We start from the raw sequence: 20,658 nt of genomic DNA, 5'->3' as shown, positions 1-20,658 counted from the left end.
AGGAACAGCAGAGCTCCACACCTTAATCTATGGTGTGTAGAAACTCTACCGTTGAAAATACATAAGTGATAATGGAGTTCATTGGTCTCGGCCCTAGAGGGGAACCGGAGTAACCAAAACTTCGAATACAATAATAAAAAGTCCTATTTATACTAAACTAGTTACTAGGGTTTACAGAAATGAGTAAATGATACAGAAATCCACTTCCGGGGCCCACTTGGTGTGTGATTGGGCTGAGCATTGAGCTTTACACGTGTAGAGGCTTCTCTTGGAGTTGAACATCAGTTTGTAACCTGTTTCTGGCATTTAACTCCACTTTGCAACCTGTTTCTGGCGTTTGACTCGAGAATAGGGCAGAAAGCTGGCGTTGAACGCCAGTTTGCGTCGTCTAAACTCGGGCAAAGTATGGACTATTATATATTGCTGGAAATCCCTGGATGTCTATTTTCCAACGCAATTGAGAGCACGCCATTTAAAGTTCTGTAGCTCTACAAAATCCACTTTGAGTGCAGGGAGGTCAGAATCCAACAGCATCTGCAGTCCTTCTTCAACCTCTGAATATGATTTTTGCTCAAGTCCCTCAATTTCAGCCAGAAAATACCTGAAATCACAGAAAAATACAAAAACTCATAGTAAAGTCCAAAAATGTGATTTTTATTTAAAAACTAATAAAAATATATTAAAAACTAACTAAATTATACTGAAAACTATGTAAAAACAATGCCAAAAAGCGTATAAATTATCCGCTCATCACAACACCAAACTTAAATTGTTGCTTGTCCCCAAGCAACTGAAAATCAAATAGGATAAAAAGAAGAGAATATACTATAAATTCCAAAATATCAATGAAACTTAGCTCCAATCAGATGAGCGGGACTAGTAGCTTTTTGCCTCTTGAATAGTTTTGGCATCTCACTTTATCCATTGAAGTTTAGAATGATTGGCATCTATAGGAACTTAGAATTCAGATAGTGTTATTGACTTTCCTAGTTCAGTATGTTGATTTTTGAACACAGCTACTTTATGAATCTTGGTTGTGGCCCTAAGCACTTTGTTTTCCAGTATTACCACCAGATACATAAATGCCACAGACACATAACTGGGTGAACCTTTTCAGATTGTGACTCAGCTTTGCTAAAGTCCCCAATTAGAGGTGTCCAGGGTTCTTAAGCACACTCTTCTTTTTGCTTTGGACCTCGACTTTAACCGCTCAGTCTCAAGTTTTCACTTGACACCTTCACGCCCCAAGCACATGGTTAGGGACAGCTTCGTTTAGCCGCTTAGGCCAGGATTTTATTCCTTTAGGCCCTCCTATCCACTGATGCTCAAAGCCTTGGATCCTTTTTACCCTTGCCTTTTGGTTTTAAGGGCTATTGGCTTTTTGCTCTTGCCTCTTGGTTTAAAGAGCTTTTGGCTTTTTCTGCTTACTTTTTCTTTTTTTCCTTTTTTTCGCATTTTTCTCCTTTTTTTTTTGCAATTTTTTTTTTCTGCAAGCTTTGTTCTTCACTGCTTTTTCTTGCTTCAAGAATCAATTTTATAATTTTTCAGATTATCAAATAACATGTCTCCTTTTTCATCATTCTTTCAAGAGCCAACATATTTAACATTCATAAACCATAATATCAAAAGACATATGAACTGTTCAAGCATTCATTCAGAAAACAAAAAGTATTGTCACCACATCAAAATAATTAAACTAGTTTCAAGGATGAATTCGAAACCATGTACTTCTTGTTCTTTTGTAATTAAAACAGTTTTCATTTAAGAGAGGTGATGGGTTCATAGGACATTCACAACTTTAAGGCATAGACACTTAGACACTAGTGATCACGTAGTAAAGACACAAACATAAATAAAACATAAAGCTCAAAAATCGAAAAACAGTAAAATAAATACACAAGGAGATTAAGGAATGAGTCCACCTTAGTGAGGGTGGCGTCTTCCTCTTCTTGAAGAACCAATGGTGCTTTTGAGTACAAGATGCTTTGACAATCAATCCAAACCCAGAATTAGATCGAGTCTAGTCATCGGCAAGCAAATCAGATCATGGACAAAAGTTTGATATTTAATTTGAAACAAGGCTTGTTGACAGCGTAATCTGGTTACGATAGCCTCAGAGGCAGGAGTATGGACTTGTAGGTCGTAGGCTAACATAGTTATTTTCAACCCTAACTCACTAGCTTTCTCAAACAATATGAATGAATGTGACGCTCCAATATCAAACAAAGCAACTAAAGTTGTATTACCAATTTCACAATTAACTTTGATCAACGTGTCAGACCTCTCAGCACCATCAGTCGGCATAGTAAACGCCTGTTCTTGCTACTGAGCTCTCCTGGCATCTTGCTTCTTCTTTTTCGAACAATTCCAAGACATATGCCCGGCTCCACTACAGGAATAGCACACTCTCAAACTAGCCCTACACAGAGTTCCCGAATGGTAGCTTTCACACCTCCTACAAGTCATTTTGTTTTGTGGTTGCTTCCCGTGTCTTCTCCCCTAATGATTGTTGTTATTAAATCTTCGGAAGTTGTTCTGACCCTGAGATTGTTGAGGAGCATAGCCTCCTTGCTTGAAAGTCCGACCTCTAGGTGCAAAATTTCTTCCTTGATTCCATTGAAAGGGTACTCTGTGACCTCTTTTATTCTAATAATGCTTTCCTTACACAATCCTCAGCAACTCTGCTCTTATTCACTAGTTGAGAGAAGGTCCTGATCTCTATCGGTTCTACTATGCCCAGAATGTTGCTCCAGAGTTCACATTCATACTTGATACACTTCTACCCTTCAAAGTCCCTCGAAGCACCCTGACACATCCTGAAAAATTGACACAATTTCTCAAGTTTACTTGTGAATTCGGCTACCAACATTGGACCCTGCTTCTTGTAGAAATTCAAGCTCTTTAGCTGTCCTGACTGAGTTGGGGAAAAACTTTTTGTAAAATTCAGATTGGAATACATCCCAGGGTATTGCGGCATTGTCTTACTATGGAAGACATTCCTTGCCATGCCGATACTGAGCTTTACCCATTAACTGATAAGTCACAAACTCAACCCATTGATCTTTAGGTACTTATTGTGCTTGTAAAGCTTATTCCACCGCTTGAAACCATTTGTGAGCCTCTTTGGGGTTCGTGGTTAAAGGTCGGTGTGTAAGAACTGTAATTTAAAATTGACTCTTTAAATAATATAAAATAATAAATTAATTGCCCAAAATAGGATTAAAATTTAGAAGTCTTAATTTGTAGTTTTAAACGTGAGATTTGAATTCAGTAAATTTTTTCAAGTAAGAAGATGTGATTTTCTGCAGAAAATTGCGTAAAAATGTGTACTGGTAAATTAGCCAGCAGTACTGGCTTAAATCTATCCAGTACTGTATAGGAATAATAAAAATAGTAGAAAACTTAGAAAAAAACATCTAGAATTAAAAATTGGGCACTAAATCTAAAGGTTTGGCCCAAAATTAGGTCAAACGGGCTAAAAATGCTAACGAATTAGACCGGACACAAGTTGGGCCCAAGCCCAACATATATAAACACTTTAATGAAGCCAAATTCAGCCTCATAACTCATCAAACACAAACCCTAGCAGCTGGTGAGAAGAAGAGAGAAAATACTATTCACTTCCTCACTCTTTCGCTTATAACTTGAGCTATGGTGCTCTGATTCGCATCCTATTTGCGGCTACGCAAAGTTCTCTTCGAGTCCGTTAGTTCTAACAAACTTTTGCTGGTAAGATTTTGAATTTCCTTTCCCATTCTTTAGCTCTATGGATTTCAAAAATTTGGCTATAGTTGTTGAGTGATTTTTGTGATTGTGGGTGTTTACGTACACTCTAACACTTGGTTTCTATTGATTTTTGTCCCAATCAACGTTGAGTAAGGTGAGCATATTCAAATCTATTGTGGGTTTATGTATATGTGGAATCCTAGGTTAATTTGTTGTAAATTGTGTGTATATAGGTTGATATTTGGTGATTTGTGAGTGGTGTTGGTGATTACATAGCTTGTTGGAAGTCACATTTGGTGTTTGTGCATATTGCAAATCGTCCAAGATATGGTTTCGATTTTTTATATGTAATATGTAATATTTCGTGAATCTTAGACTAGTGGACCATAGGATAGCTTTGAATTGTTGATAATGTATGATGATTATTGATGATTGTGATGAAATTGATGAATTATGATGGTGAATGTTAATGTTTAATGATAAATGTTGATGATGATATTGGATTTTGAATCTTGTAGTTGGTATTGACGTTGAATGGTGGTGAATGATGGTTATGAAGAGTTAAATTATGTAAAATTGTAAGGTTCAAATCTTGATTTATGAATTGTGGGTTTTGTTGAATATTGGTGGAAGGAAGTGGAAAAAGTTGAGTGAAATAGGTGTTGAATTATTTAAAATTCAATGGAATGGTAAATTATTGTATGTGGTAGTGTTTTGTGATAAAATCAAGTAGGTTTTGGCTTGGTTTGGTTTTGGAACTTGAAAACTAGAGAACTTTGATGATTTTGTGTAAAACTTGATTTTTGACGAACTTTGGCGAGGTATAATTTGGCTTCTGGACCCCCATTTTTTATGAAACTATATTTTTATGAAGGTTAGGTCTGAGAGCTTTAAGACATTTGAAGAACGAATGGAAAATATTTTATAACGAGAAAGGCTCTACAGGAATGAACTGCTCTGATACCATAATGTAATACCCTATCACACAGAGATTTACGCTTAAGTCATAAAATAGAGGTGGTGAGGTATTACAACCTCTAAAAAAAAGACGTACATACAATTATAGTGAAAGAAATCATATCTTGGAGCTTTGAAGAAAATCTTAAGCAAAAACCGCATAAAGAAAAGCTCATTGCACAAGTAAAATGATAACTAGAAATCGGAAAAAGGCTAAAGACGTAGGTATACAATACACACACACACAAATCAAAGTTCCAAAATACAGATATCAAGCTGCGAGCTTGACCTATGAAGCCAAGGCCGGCTGAGAATATTCACACACACACACACACACACACACACACACAACCTAAGTTTTCCCAAAACATAAACAACACTCTTGTTTTTCCAAATTAACCTCTAAGAGGACAGATATACCCGTTATACATGCGGAGAATCTATATACATGAATACATAGTCTAACACCAAAATATAACATCCCAACAGTGACATCTTCACTTGCATAAAGACCTCCAGATGCTCACCAAGGTGCACCTCGACCTGCAACTGAAACCAGCAGAAATATGTATGGGATGAGAACCAGAGGTTCTCAGCATGGTAAACGTGCCAATGCAGGTAATATATAAGGTCCTGGAAAAGCTAGAGGCATTCCTTGAACTTCGACACTCAGATTTAAACTTAAAGAAGTATATTAAACCAGAAATTCGGGAATCTATTTGTGGACTTTAGTTCTATTCTAACTCTTCATTTTTCATCATCCCAAACCTCCTAAACACCGGAGGAACTACCCATAGCGTCACCTCTACCAGTATGAGGAATCTCTCAGTTGCAAAGACATACAAGACGAGCAAAGAAAGCACAGATAGGATACAATTATAGCAAGTAATACAAATAGTATATAAGGTAATTAGACTTTTTTGCACTTTTTAAAACATAAATCATCACTTCATAATCTTTCTTCACTACCAGGTTAACTCCCTTTTTAGGTTCACGCGTCTCCCTATGGTTAGAAACCAGGTAATCAGACTTGAAAAGGTAATTATAGAGGTTTGGAAAGCTGGAGGATTGTTTAGCATTCAAAAATCTCATTTTTGGCCAAATAGGGGTTCTGCATACGCGAGGGTATGTCCGTGCACCAATCCCTGGACCACGTACACGAGCTTACAAAACAGATTAGAGTTCTCGCGTCACGTGTGCCCTGCTCGCGTACGCGAGTGTTCAAATTAATAGGTCCGCGTACGCAGCACCATACCCGCGTACGCGAGATCACCAACATAGGGAGAATTTTCGTGTCTCGTGCAATAGTTTGCGTACGGATCCACCCCTTTTCTTCCAAAACTGCTAAGTTTGCAAAAAACCAGATTTTTGTACCAAACGTCAAACGTTCATAACTTTGTCGATTTAAATCATTTTTCATCTTTTCTTTGAACGACATAAACTTCACAGACTCAATTTTCATTTTGAAACAAGTTTCACAAAATTTGGGGGTCCGGAAGTTGAGTTACAGTCCACCAAAGTTGGTCAAAAATCAAGTTTTTACCAAAAGTACCAAACCTCTATTTTTACCAAAACCTCAATTTAAAACCAATGTTTCACACCCCCCAAAACAATACAATTATATTCCAAGCAATTTCATATCCATTCCATCTCTTCCACAACATACCAATACTCAATTTTCATCATTTTCATCCCAAATGATCCACAACCAAAATAACACAATTCATTATTCATCAAACTATCATCATCACAATTCATTATCATCACCAATCATTACAATAATCAATAATCAACATATTTTCATAAAAAACTCAACATTTTCACCAAAATTTACTAAACCTTAACAAGTTCACATAGTACAACTGATCCTACGGTCAACTAGCCTAAGTTTTCACATAACATTACTGATGAGCGGATAATTTATACGCTTTTTGACATTGTTTTTAGTATGTTTTTAGTAGGATCTAGTTACTTTTAGGGATGTTTTCATTAGTTTTTATGTTAAATTCACATTTCTGGACTTTACTATGAGTTTTTGTGTTTTTCTGTGATTTCAGGTATTTTCTGGCTGAAATTGAGGGACTTGGACAGAAATCAGATTCAGAGGTTGAAAGAGGACTGCTGATGCTGTTGGATTCTGACCTCCCTGCACTCAAAGTGGATTTTCTGGAGCTACAAAACTCGAAATGGCACGCTTCCAAATGCGTTGGAAAGTAGACATCCAGGGCTTTCCAGCAATATATAATAGTCCATACTTTGGCTAAGAATAGACGACGTAAACTGGCGTTCAACGCCAGATTTCTGCCCAAATCTGGCGTCCAGCGCCAGAAAAGGAGCCAAAACTAGAGTTGAACGCCCAAACTGGCACAAAAGCTGCCGTTCAACTCCAAGAAGGACCTCTACACGTGCAACACTCAAGCCCAGTCCAAGCACACACCAAGTGGGCCCCGGAAGTAGATTTATGCATCAATTACTTACTCATGTAAACCCTAGTGACTAGTTTATTATAAATAGGACCTTTTACTATTGTATTAGACATCTTTGATCAGTTGTATGCTATCTTAGATCACAATAGGGGGCTGGCCATCTCGGCCATGCCTGGACCTTCACTTATGTATTTTTAACGGTAGAGTTTCTACACTCCATAGATTAAGGTGTGGAGCTCTGCTGTTCCTCAAAGATTAATGCAAGTACTACTGTTTTCTATTCAATTCTTCTTATTTCGCTTCTAAGATATCCATTCGCACCCAAGAACATGATGAAGGTGATGATTATGTGTGACGCTCATCACCATTCTCCCCTATGAACACGTGCCTGACAAACACTTCCGTTCTACATGAAATAAGCTAGAATGAATATCTCTTAGATCTCCTAACCGGAATCTTCGTGGCATAAGCTAGAATGATGGCGGCATTCAAGAGAATCCGGAAAGTCTAAACCTTGTCTGTGGTATTCCGAGTAGGATTCAATGATTGAATGACTGGGACGAGCTCCTAACTCGCGATTGCAGGGCGTTAGTGACAGACGCAAAAGGATAGTAAATCCTATTCCAGCATGATCGAGAACCGACAGATGAATAGCCGTGCCGTGACAGGGTGCGTGAGCATATTATTCACTGAGAGGATAAGATGAAGCCATTGGCAAGGGTGATGCCTCCAGACGATTAGCCGTGCCGTGATAGGGCATTAGATCATTTTTCCGAGAGATGACCGAAAGTAGCCATTGACAGTGGTGATGTATCACATAAAGCCAGCCATGGAAAGGAGTAAGACTGATTGGATGAAGACAGCAGGAAAGCAGAGGTTCAGAGGAACGAAAAGCATCTCCATTCGCTTATCTGAAATTCCTACCAATGATTTACATAAGTATCTCTATCCCTATTCTATTAGTTATTATTCGAAAACTCCATTATTATTTTATATCCGCCTGACTGAGATTTGCAAGGTGACCATAGCTTGCTTCATACCAACAATCTCCGTGGGATTCGACCCTTACTCACGTAAGGTATTACTTGGACGACCCAGTGCACTTGCTGGTTAGTTGTATCAAAGTTGTGACAATTATGAATTAAGATCAGAGCACCAAGCTTTGGAGCCATTACCAGGATTTGTTCGAGCCTGGAGATCACAATTTTGTGCACCAAGTTTTTGGCGCCGTTGCCGGGGATTGTTTGAGTTTGGACAACTGACGGTTCATCTTGTTGCTCAGATTAGGTAATTTTCTTTTTATTTTATTTTCAAAAATTTTTCAAAAATATTTCTAAAATTTTCTCATCTGTTTTCGAAAATAATAAAAATGTTTTCAAAAATAAATTATTCTATGGCTTCAGAATTTTTAAGAATGAATTCTAGTGTTTCATGAAGCATGTTGAAGCCTGGCTGGCTGTAAAGCCATGTCTCAATTCTTATACTCAAGAGAAGAGCTTCTTTATCTTTCTTAGCCAATTGGCTGTTGAATGTAAGGAATGTCAGGCGTGTCATGTCTGAGTTACATACTAAAGCTTGGCTGGCTATTAAGCCATGCCTGACCCTTTGATTGGAGCTTTAGAGCATAAGATTCCTGGAATTCATATTAAAAATTTTGGAATCCTTTTTTTCTTTTTCAAAAGAATTTTTCGAAAAATATAAAATAAAAATCCAAAAAAATTAGAAAATCATAAAAATCAAAAATATTTTTGTGTTTCTTGTTTGAGTCTTGAGTCATATCATAAGTTTGGTGTCACTTGCATATGCATCTTGCATTTTTCGAAAATTTCATGCATTCATAGTGTTCTTCATGATCTTCAAGTTGTTCTTGGTAAGTCTTCTTGTATGATCTTGATGATTTTTTTTTGTGTCTTTTCATGTTTATCATATGCATTCTTGAATTCTTAGTGCGTAAGCATTAAAGAATTCTAAGTTTGGTGTCTTGCATATTTTCTTTGCATTAAAAATTTTTCAAAATTGTGTCTATGATGTTCATCTTGACATTCATAGTGTTCTTGGTGTTCATCTTGACATTCATAGCATTCTTGCATGCATTCATTGTTTTGATCTAAAAATTTCATGCATTGCATAATTTTCATGTTTTTCATAAAAATTCAAAAAAATAAAAAAATATCTTCCTCTTTTCTCTCATCAAATTCGAAAATTTGAGTTGACTTTTTCAAAAATTTTTAAAATCAAATTGTTTCTCATGAGTCAAATCAAATTTTTAATTTGAAAATCTTATCTTTTTCAAAAATCAAATCTTTTTCAAAACTAATTTCAATCATATCTTTTCAAAAATATCTTCTTATCTTATGTTTTTCAAAAATATCTTTTCAAAATATCTTTTCTAACTTCCTAACTTCTTATCTTTTCAAAATTTGTTTCAACTAACTAACTAACTTTTTGTTTGTTTCTTAACTTTTTCAAAACTACCTAACTAACTCTCTCTCTCTAATTTTCGAAAATATCTTCCCTCTTTTTCAAAAATTTCTTTTTAATTAACTAATTATTCTTATTTTTATTTTTAATTTAAAAAAAAAATTTTCGAAAAAAAAATACTAACAATTTTCAAAAAACCATTTTCGAAAATCACTAACTCTTTTTCAAAATAATTTTCGAAAATTATCCCTCCCCTATCTTATTCTATTTATTCATTCATATCCTAACATCTCATCTCACATCTCTGCCATCCTCACAGTTGTGTTTCTTCCATTATATTACATTCTTTGTCTCCCCCTCTTCTTCTACTCATACAGGGATCCCTATACTGTGGTATAAAGGATCTCTATTATTATTATTATTTTTCTGTGCCTTCTTCTTTGTCATATGAGCAGGAGCAAGGATAAGAACATTCTTGTGGAACCGGATCCAGAACCTGAAAGGACTCTGAAGAGAAAATTAAGAGAAGCTAAATTACAACAATCCAGAAATAACCTTTCAGAAATTTTCGAACAGAAAAAGGAGATGGCAGCCGAAAATAATAATAATGTAAGGAAGATGCTTGGTGACTTTACTGCACCTAATTCCAATTTACATGGAAGAAGCATCTCCATTCCTGCCATTGGAGCAAACAACTTTGAGCTGAAACCTCAATTAGTTTCTCTAATGCAGCAGAACTGCAAGTTTCATGGACTTCCATCTGAAGATCCTTTTCAGTTCTTAACTGAATTCTTGCAGATATGTGATACTGTTAAGACTAATGGAGGAGATTCTGAAGTCTACAGGCTCATGCTTTTCCCTTTTGCTGTAAGAGACATAGCTAGAAAATGGTTGGACTCTCAACCTAAAGATAGCCTGAACTCTTGGGATAAGCTGGTCACGGCTTTCTTAGCCAAGTTCTTTCCTCCTCAAAAGCTGAGCAAGCTTAGAGTGGATGTTCAAACCTTCAGACAAAAAGAAGGTGAATCCCTCTATGAAGCTTGGGAAAGATACAAACAGTTGACCAAAAAGTGTCCTTCTGACATGCTTTCAGAATGGACCATCCTGGATATATTCTATGATGGTTTATCTGAGCTATCAAAGATGTCACTGGACACTTCTGCAGGTGGATCCATTCACCTAAAGAAAACGCCTGCAAAAGCTCAAGAACTCATTGACATGGTTGCTAATAACCAGTTCATGTACACATCTGAGAGGAATCCTGTGAGTAATGGGACGCCTATGAAGAAGGGAGTTCTTGAAGTTGATACTCTGAATGCCATATTGGCTCAGAATAAAATATTGACTCAGCAAGTCAATATGATCTCTCAGAGTCTGCATGGAATGCAAGCTGCATCCAACAGTACTCAAGAGGCTTCTTATGAAGAAGAAGCTTATGATCCTGAGAACCCTGCAATAGCAGAGGTAAATTACTTAGGTGAACCTTATGGAAACACCTATAACTCATCATGGAGAAATCATCCAAATTTCTCATGGAAGGATCAAAAGCCTCAACAAGGCTTTAATAATGGTAGAAGAAACAGGTTTAACAATAATAAACCCTTTCCATCATCCACTCAGCAACAGACAGAGAACTCTGAACAAAACACTTCTAATTTGGCAAACTTAGTCTCTGATCTGTCTAAGGCCACTGTAAGTTTCATGAATGAAACAAGATCTTCCATTAGAAATCTGGAAGCACAAGTGGGCCAGCTGAGTAAGAGGATCACTGAAATCCCTCCTAGTACTCTCCCAAGCAATACAGAAGAGAATCCAAAAGGAGAGTGCAAGGCCATTGACATAAGCATCATGGCCGAACCTGTGAGGAGAGGAGAGGACGTGAATCCCAAGGAGGAAGACCTCCTGGGACGTCCATTGATCAATAAGGAGCTTCCCTCTGAGGAACCAAAGGACTCTGAGGCTCATCTAGAGACCATAGAGATTCCATTAAACCTCCTTATGCCCTTCATGAGCTCTGATGAGTATTCCTCTTCTGAAGAGAATGAGGATGTTACTGAAGAGCAAACTGCCAAGTTTCTTGGTGCAATCATGAAGCTGAATGCCAAATTATTTGGCATTGATACTTGGGAAGTTGAACCTCCCTTGTTCATCAATGAACTAAGTGATCTGGATCAACTGACATTGCCTCAGAAGAGACAGGATCCTGGAAAGTTCATAATACCTTGTACCATAGGCACCATGATCTTTAAGGCTCTGTGTGACCTTGGTTCAGGAATAAACCTCATGCCCCTCTCTGTAATAGAGAAACTGGGAATCTATGGGGTGCAAGCTGCTAAAATCTCATTAGAGATGGCAGACAGTTCAAGAAAACAGGCTTATGGACAAGTAGAGGACATGTTAGTAAAGGTTGAAGGCCTTTACATCCCTGCTGATTTCATAGTCCTGGATACTGGAAAGGAAGAGGATGAATCCATCATCCTAGGAAGACCTTTCCTGGCCACAGCAAGAGCTGTGATTGATGTTGACAGAGGTGAAATAGTCCTTCAATGGAATGAGGACTCCCTTGTGTTTAAAACTCAAGGATCTCCCTCTGCAACCATGGAGAGGAAGCAGAAAAAGCTTCTCTCAAAGCAGAGTCAACCAGAGCCCCCACAGTCAAACTCTAAGTTTGGTGTTGGGAGGCCACAACCAAACTCTAAGTTTGGTGTTGAACTCCCATATCCAAACTCTAAGTTTGGTGTTGGAGAGTCTCAACAAAGCTCTGCACATCTGTGAGGCTCCATGAGAGCCCAGGGTCAACCTATTGACATTAAAGAAGCGCTTGTTGGGAGGTAACCCAATCTTTATTTATCTAACTATATTCTTCTTAGTTATATGTCTTTATAGGTTCATGATCATGTGGAGTCACAAAATAAATATAAAAATTGAAAACGGAATCAAAAACAGCAGAAGAAAAATGACACCCTGGAGGAGCATCTGCCTGGCGTTCAAATGCCAGAACAGAGCATGGTTCTAGCGCTGAACGCCCAGAACAAGCATGGTTCTGGCGTTCAACGCCAGAAATGGCAGCAAATGGGCGTTGAACGCCCAAAATGGGCACCAACCTGGCGCTGAATGCCCAGAGTTGTGTGCAAAGGCATTTTACATGCCTAATTTGGTGCAGGGATGTAAATGCCTTGACACCTCAGGATCTGTGGACCCCACAGGATCATCCCAGAATCTGTGGACCCCACAGGATCCCCACCTACCTCATCATCTCTCTTCCCATTCATGATCATCCCTTCTGTTTTCCATTTACCACTCACATCCATACAACCACTACCTTCAAAATTTAACATCTCTCTCCCACCCAATCCCACCCATATGGCCGAATACACACATCCATCCATCTCCTCCATATCTTCTTCTTCTTCTTCTATTCTTTCTTCTTTTGCTCGAGGGCGAGCAACATTCTAAGTTTGGTGTGGTAAAAGCATAGCTTTTTTGTTTTTTCCATAACCATTGATGGCACCTAAGGCCAGAGAAACCTCTAGAAAGAGGAAAGGGAAGATAAAAGCTTCCATCAAGGGTCTATAGCTCAGTGGTAGAACATTTGACTGCAAATCAAGAGATCCCTGAGATACCTCAGGGGATACATTTTCTTCCACACAAATATGGGACAACTAAGGGTGGAACATCAAGAGCACTCCATCATGCTTCATGAAATTAGAGAAGATCAAAAAGCAATGAGGGAGGAGCAACAAAGACAAGGAAGAGACATAGAAGAGCTCAAGGACATCATTGGTTCCTCAAGAAGGAAACGCCACCATCACTAAGGTGGATTCATTCCTTGTTCTTGTTTCTTCTGTTTTTCGTTTCTATGTTATGTGCTTATCTGTGTTTGTGTCTTCATTACATGATCATTAGTAGTAGTAATTATGTCTTAAAGTTATAAATGTCCTATGAATCCATCACCTCTCTTAAATGAAAAATGTTTTAATTCAAAAGAACAAGAAGTACATGAGTTTCGAATTTATCCTTGAACTTAGCTTAATTATATTGATATGGTGACAATGCTTCTTGTTTTCTGAATGTATGCTTGAACAGTGCATATATCTTTTGAAGTTGTTGTTTAAGAATGTTAAATATGTTGGCTCTTGAAAGAATGATGACTAGGAGACATGTTATTTGATAATCTGAAAAATCATAAAAATGATTCTTGAAGCAAGAAAAAGCAGCAAAGAACAAAGCTTGCAGAAAAAAAAATAGGCGAAAAAAATAGAAAGAAAAAGAAAAAGAAAAAGCAAGCAAAAAAAGCCAAAAGCTCTTAAAACCAAGAGGCAAGAGCAAAAAGCCAATAACCCTTAAAACCAAAAGGCAAGGGCAATAAAAAGGATCCCAAGGCTTTGAGCATCAGTAGATAGGAGGGCCTAAAGGAATAAAATCCTGGTCTAAGCGGCTAAACCAAGCTGTCCCTAACCATGTGCTTGTGGCGTGAAGGTGTCAAGTGAAAACTTGAGACTGAGCGGTTAAAGTCAAGGTCCAAAGCAAAAAAAAAAAGAGAGTGTGCTTAAGAACCCTGGACACCTCTAATTGGGGACTTTAGTAAAGCTGAGTCACAATCTTAAAAGGTTCACCCAATTATGTGTCTGTGGTATTTATGTATCTGGTGGTAATACTGGAAAACAAAGTGCTTAGGGCCACGGCCAAGACTCATAAAGAAGCTGTGTTCAAGAATCATCATACTAAACTAGAAGAATCAATAACACTATTCGAAATCTGAAGTTCCTATAGATGCCAATCATTCTGAACCTCAATGGATAAAGTGAGATGCCAAAACTATTCAAGAGGCAAAAAGCTATAAGTCCCGCTCATATGATTGAAGATCTGTTTCATTGATAGTTTAGAATTTATAGTATATTCTCTTCTTTTTATCCTATTTGATTTTCAGTTGCTTGGGGACAAGCAACAATTTAAGTTTGGTGTTGTGATGAGCGGATAATTTATACGCTTTTTGACATTATTTTTAGTATGTTTTTAGTAGGATCTAGTTACTTTTAGGGATGTTTTCATTAGTTTTTATGTTAAATTCACATTTCTGGACTTTACTATGAGTTTGTGTGTTTTTCTGTGATTTCAGGTATTTTCTGGCTGAAATTGAGGGACTTGGACAGAAATCAGATTCAGAGGTTGAAAGAGGACTGCTGATGCTGTTGAATTCTGACCTCCCTGCACTCAAAGTGGATTTTCTGGAGCTACCGAACCTGAAATGGCGCCCTTCCAATTGCGTTGGAAAGTAGACATCCAGAGCTTTCCAGCAATATATAATAGTCCATACTTTGGCCAAGAATAGACAACGTAAACTGGCATTCAACGCCAGCTTTCTGCCTAAATCTGGCGTCCAGCGCCAGAAAAGGAGCCAAAACCAGAGTTGAACGCCCAAACTGGCACAAAAGCTGGCGTTCAACTCCAAGAAGGACCTCTACACGTGCAACACTCAAGCCCAGCCCAAGCACACACCAAGTGGGCCCCGGAAGTAGATTTATGCATCAATTACTTACTCATGTAAACCCTAGTGACTAGTTTATTATAAATAGGACCTTTTACTATTGTATTAGACATCTTTGATCAGTTGTATGCTATCTTAGATCACAATAGGGGGCTGGCCATCTCGGCCATGCCTGGACCTTCACTTATGTATTTTTAACGGTAGAGTTTCTACACTCCATAGATTAAGGTGTGGAGCTCTGCTGTTCCTCAAAGATTAATGCAAGTACTACTGTTTTCTATTCAATTCTTCTTATTTCGCTTCTAAGATATCCATTCGCACCCAAGAACATGATGAAGGTGATGATTATGTGTGACGCTCATCACCATTCTCCCCTATGAACACGTGCCTGACAAACACTTCCGTTCTACATGAAATAAGCTAGAATGAATATCTCTTAGATCTCCTAACCGGAATCTTCGTGGCGTAAGCTAGAATGATGGCGGCATTCAAGAGAATCCGGAAAGTCTAAACCTTGTCTGTGGTATTCCGAGTAGGATTCAATGATTGAATGACTGTGACGAGCTCCTAACTCGCGATTGCAGGGCGTTAGTGACAGACGCAAAAGGATAGTAAATCCTATTCCAGCATGATCGAGAACCGACAGATGAATAGCCGTGCCGTGACAGGGTGCGTGAGCATATTATTCACTGAGAGGATAAGATGAAGCCATTGGCAAGGGTGATGCCTCCAGACGATTAGTCGTGCCGTGACAGGGCATTGGATCATTTTTCTGAGAGATGACCGAAAGTAGCCATTGACAGTGGTGATGTATCACATAAAGCCAGCCATGGAAAGGAGTAAGACTGATTGGATGAAGACAGCAGGAAAGCAGAGGTTCAGAGGAACGAAAAGCATCTCCATTCACTTATCTGAAATTCCTACCAATGATTTACATAAGTATCTCTATCCCTATTCTATTAGTTATTATTCGAAAACTCCATGATTATTTTATATCCGCCTGACTGAAATTTGCAAGGTGACCATAGCTTGCTTCATACCAACAATCTCCGTGGGATTCGACCCTTACTCACGTAAGGTATTACTTGGACGACCCAGTGCACTTGCTGGTTAGTTGTATCGAAGTTGTGACAATTATGAATTAAGATCAGAGCACCAAGCTTTGGAGCCATTACCAGGATTTGTTCGAGCCTGGAGATCACAATTTCGTGCACCAATTACACATTATCTGCGAGAAACCAAAACCATACCTTGGCCGATTCCTCCCTAAGGCCGAAACACCTCAAAATTCTCAATTCACAAGCTCCAAGCTTTCACCAAATGAATTTTCAGCTCCCAATACTCAACTCAAATCTCTAACTTCATCAATTTGGATCCAATTCACATATATACCACCTAATATCACATCATTACATACACATTCATGAATTTAATACGTAACCTCATATAATTAAAGAATTCACAAGGATTTTGAGTGCCTCACCTTACCAACGGACGTTTGGGACAAAATCGAAAGATCTTCCAAAGCTAAGACATCAAAATCACATAATCCTCAATACAAACAACGCAAAATTTTTAAATTGAAAGAAGGTGAGGAAATGGGTGAGAAATAAAAATTTCTTGCCACTTTATTCAGATGAATTTGTAGAGCTTAACATGGTAGTCGCGTGGTTCCAAACGGTGTGGCGATCGGAGCTCCGGATTGAGAGATATAGAGGTTGGAAAATTGAGATGGGGTTACGGTTCTTTGCTTCATCTCCCCCCCCTTCAATGTTCAGCGTGATTCCCTTTGAATTTGGGGAAGAAGAGCTGAACTTTATCTTTTATATGTTGGGTCTTGGGCCCGGTTTGGGCTCAGCTTAATCGGTTCTTCCCGTTAACCCGGTTTTGCGCTAAATTTTTTAAAATTAGTGTCAAAATTTGTATTTTAATATTTCTACTGCTCTAGATTATAAAAATTTAATTTTTTAATTTCTTTGAATATTGATTCATTTATTTGCTAATTATTTGTTAATTTTGCAGGTTTTACACCTCCATCCCATATCAAGGTTTTTTGTTTGAACTTTGGTTGTTTCAAATTCTGTTATATCAAATTAATTAATTAGTTAGAAGAGTTTAGTTAGTTTAATTTTCTATTTTAGTGGATTTAGGTGGTTATGATAGGTTAGAATACATTAGATTAGGCTCTCTAGTTGCTAAAGAATGTTGGATTATTGAGCTGTTTGCTGGTTTGTGCTGCTGAAATTATTAGAAAAATACTTGATTGTATTAATAATGATTGAGCTGTTTATATGTTACCTTAATAATAATTTAAAAAAATTAACCGGTTGAGAATGATTGATGGATATTTAGTTTGGATGAAACCCTTGAAGGGTGGAGAAATTCGAATTTTAGGGAAGACTCAGTCGAAATTTTTATAAGATTTTTAGTGAAATCAAAAAAATTAAAATTGTTTTCGAAATTGTTATAATTAATTGCTGGGTTATTGTATTTTTGTGCAATTGTTAATTTCAATAATTATTTTGATGTTAGTTTATGTTTTTTATTTTGTTAAGTTGGTGTTATGATAAATATTTATGGCATTTACAAGAGAACTATATATGTATATATTCATTTTGGTTCTTATGAAAGAAAATTTTTTTCTTTGCAATTAGTGTTTTATTTCTCTATAGGCACTTGTTAGTTTATTAAACTAACCAAAATACTTATTCATTCCAATTTAATTATTTTGAAACTAAAATACTCTACAATTTTTTTTTAATTTACTAAACTAAAACACTTTTAGAATTATTTGTTATTTATTGAGTTTCTTCTTATGTTATTATTTATTGGTGTTTGTTATGTTATTAATATGTTACTAATATATTCACTGTATAGACATGATGACAGGTAGTAAAGGTAGATCGAGTGGGTCACGTGGTCGTGGTAGAGGGCGGGCTTCCACCGAATCCCAAGGCTGCCTAGTCATTGCCCGCTACCCCAGAGACCCTGTGACGTCACAGGCGGGTCCATCAAACCAGCAATTCATCATGGTCCAAAATCCAAATTGGGTACCTTCTTCTGCTGCTCCCCCTGCAGATGCAGCGTCAACGTCGACAGAGCCCGTGGTGGGTGATTCCTCCAATGCCCCAGATCACGATGTCCCTCCACCACCACTCGTCATCTATCTGACTGAGGATTTGGCCCGATGACATGTAGTCATAAGTTTATTTTTTTAATACTAAGTTTGTTTATCTTAAGTTTGTTTATTCTATGTATTTGTTAATGTGAGATTTTTCTCTGATAAGTTTGCACCAAACCCCAATGCTTGCACACAGGAGATATCCGAGGTCGTTAAGTCCATGTATGACCACCCGTGGCCGACTTACACGCAGATCTAAACTAAGACTAGAGAGTGTTGGTTTCAGAAGTGGGCGGTAAGAACCCAATTTTGTTTGAATTAATTAACTGTATATAAACTATATTTATTCTGACTAACTAATCTTAGTGAATCACTTTGTGTAGTTGAAATTTATATGGGATGTAGAACACAATGTCATGATCAAGAAGATCTATGACTACTGGGCAGCCAAATGACTTCAGCAGATGATGAGCGACATTCGTCAGGAGAAAGACCACCTAACATCGTGGATCCATCCAAACATCAAGCGTGAATTGGAGGCCTATTTTAGAGATAACGATAGGTTCAAGCGCCACCGTCTGACTAATGTTGCTAACAGGGCTTCACCAGCTCGTCAAAGTATATGGCTGGGTCAGCGACCTTTATGCAGGCGAAGACCAGACTAGTAAGAATTTTGGCATTGTTTAATGTTTTAGTAGTTACTTGAATTAGTTTTATAATTTTTTTATTATCAAGTTAATTAATTAGTTAGTAGAGTAAATGTTAGTTTAATTTTCTGTTTTAGTGGATTTAGTGTTTAGGATAGGTTAGATTAGGCTTTGAGATTGCTGAAAAATGCTGGATGGAACCCTTCAAGGGTGGCTAAATCCGAATTTTAGAGGAGACTCTGTCAAAATTTTGATAATATTTCCGGGGAAATCGAAAAAATTAAAAATTTTATTTTCGAATTAGAATTAAGATTTCTTATATTTTGGTCCATCCTTGTATTTATATGTCATTGTTTAATTTGTTTATTTTATTGCTTAGTTGATATATTAATTTATAGTTTAAGTCGTTGGATCGTGAGACGACACTGGTGGAGACCTTCAAGTATCCCATACTTTGAAGGTAAACAAGGAGAGATTTGCTGACGAGAGATCTGCGGCTCATTATGTGAGTTTAAATTAATCCTAAGTTTCAACTTTATTTGATTTAAAATCAATTATTGAACTATTATCCTAATCACAACTAATGTGTATGATGCAAGAAGAGTACACGCAGAGGTTGGAGGCCTCAACCTAGCAATCTCAGTTGCGTGGGGCCGACAAAGCTGGCTTCGAGACCTCATTGGTGGATCCCAACAGGATTTGGTGTGAGACTGCCTCTGAACCCAATAAGAATCGTCCCTTCGGGTTAAGATCATTCTTTGCTAGTGGCTACCGCTCCTCTGTGTTGGTGGATGTCTCTGCCTCTGCCACTGCCCCCAGTATTGTTAATCCCTAGGAAGTTGTTGACTTTAGGGTGGAGGTGTAGAAGCTAACATAAGAGCTTCACTAACAGGCAGAGTAGTTTGAGCAGAGGATCGAGAGATACTTGCACGTGTTGTTGTTAGCTCGGATATGACGGAGAAGCTGGAGTAGCTTGATCGGTTGTGATAGCAGATGCACGCAGATGCGCGCTGGAGGCAGCAGTGCTGCTAGTTCTAGCTACAACACTGCTGGTGGAGCACCGACAATAGCATCTCCTCCGCCGCCTCAACAGGGGGACCACGACGCCGACGACAATGACGATGAAGATTATTGGGATCTGTAGGGTTTAGGGTTTTACGTATTTTTGTTTGTCTACTTCATTGTAGTATACATTTGTGATATTTTATTTCATTCAGACCATTAATTTTTTTAATAAAATAATTTCTTGATTTCTGGCAATGTTAAATTTCTGCTAACAATTTTGTTAACATGAGTCTACTAATTGTGTGTTAACTGTGTCAAAAAAATTTAAAAAATAAAATTAATATTATCATAATATTTACTATCGGATAAATCCGACGGTAAATTGGAGTCTAAACACGTAAAACGGTGCCAAATTTACTGTTAGATGTATCCAACGATAATTATCAACACAATCTCGCCAAATCCATTGAAAAGACCGATGAAAAATCCGTTGATAATTAGCGTCGGACAAAATAAATCTGCCGGTGGTGCACGAAATTGACTCCGCAATATTCGCACAGATAGACCAGCAAGTGCACCGGGTCGTCCAGGTAATACCTCAGGTGAGTGAGGGTCGATCCCACGGAGATTGTTGGTTTGAACAAGTAATGACTATCTTGTAGATCTTAGTCAGGCGGATAGAAAATATAGTTGTAGTAAAAAACGCATAAAGCAGAATAAATAAGGTTACTGGATATGTGTGAAATCAGTGACGAGAGAATGGTTGAGGCTTCGGAGATGCTTCCTCCTTCTGGATCAACTTTTTTCACTGTGAACTTCAACTTCTGATGATTCATTCAATGGTAGGCTGTAAGTGACTAACGCCAG

General features: G+C 37.7%; 1 non-coding gene across 1 annotated transcript; it reads right to left on the bottom strand.

Moving 5' to 3' along the window:
- Positions 1 to 10,511: 10,511 nt before the first annotated feature.
- LOC148549395 (small nucleolar RNA R71) lies at positions 10,512 to 10,619 on the bottom strand. The gene has a single exon (XR_015898199.1). It is a non-coding gene; the product is annotated as a small nucleolar RNA R71 (small nucleolar RNA).
- Positions 10,620 to 20,658: the final 10,039 nt, after the last annotated feature.

The sequence above is a fragment of the Arachis ipaensis genome, chromosome B8 (assembly GCF_059453495.1).
Source record: "Arachis ipaensis isolate K30076 ecotype BB chromosome B8, ASM5945349v1, whole genome shotgun sequence".
Lineage (NCBI taxonomy): Eukaryota > Viridiplantae > Streptophyta > Magnoliopsida > Fabales > Fabaceae > Arachis > Arachis ipaensis.
This window is presented reverse-complemented; position numbering and strand designations above follow the sequence as displayed.